The sequence below is a fragment of the Coregonus clupeaformis genome, unplaced genomic scaffold (assembly GCF_020615455.1).
Source record: "Coregonus clupeaformis isolate EN_2021a unplaced genomic scaffold, ASM2061545v1 scaf1811, whole genome shotgun sequence".
Taxonomy (NCBI): domain Eukaryota; kingdom Metazoa; phylum Chordata; class Actinopteri; order Salmoniformes; family Salmonidae; genus Coregonus; species Coregonus clupeaformis.
In genome coordinates, this window is record NW_025535265.1 from 98405 (window position 1) to 99471 (window position 1067).

The window sequence follows — 1067 nt, forward strand, 5'->3', positions numbered from 1 at the left end:
TCTTGCCTACGCCTAGCAAACAGTTTTTTTAAATTATATGAGAAAAAAATATTCAATTTTATTTGGAACGGCAAGCCAGACAAAATTAAAAGAGCATATTTATATAATGAATATGAATTCGGAGGACAGAAATTATTAAATATTAAAGATTTAGACCTATCACTAAAATCTTCAGTCATCCAAAAGTTATACTTAAATCCGAACTGGTTCTCAAGCAAATTAGTAAGATTGTCTCACCCACTGTTCAAGAAAGGCCTTTTTCCCTTTATTCAGATTACAACCTCTCACTTTCAGTTATTTGAAAAGGAAATAATCTCCCAAATGTCACTATTTCTAAAACAAGCCATAGAAAGTTGGTTGCAATTTCAATTTAATCCTCCAGAAACGACAGAACAAATAATGCAACAAATATTGTGGTTAAATTCAAATATACTAATTGAAAAAATACCTTTATTTTCTGACAGAATGTTTAAAAAAGGTATAATCTTCGTAAATGATATCATCGGTAGGACTGGTGGAGTTATGTCGCACATGCAGCTAACAAAAACATATGGAAATGTCTGCTCTATCCAAAATTACAACCAAATAATTGCAGCCTTACCGCAAAAGTGGAAGAGGAAAGTTGAAGGGGGGAGAAAGTAAGGAACTTGTCTGTCGGCCTTGCATTAAAGAACATAATTGGTTAAGGAAAACTGTGATAAATAAAAAAGTATATCCGTTTCACTTAAGGACCAAAGGATTGACAGCTGTCCCATATAGATTGCAAAATAGTTGGGAAGAGATCTTTGACGTACCGATCCCATGGCATAGTGTTTATGAACTGACACGCAAAACGACACCGGATTCAAAAATTAGAATCTTTCAATTTAAATTATTATATAAAATTCTTGCTACCAATAGAACGTTATTTATATGGGGGATACAATCTTCCCAGCTCTGCAGATTTTGCTGTGAAGAGATAGAATCATTAGATCATTTGTTTTGGTTCTGTCCATTTGAAGCCTTTTTTTGGACACAGGTCCAGGAATGGCTAAAGGATTGCAATATTTACCTGGAACTAACCTTGC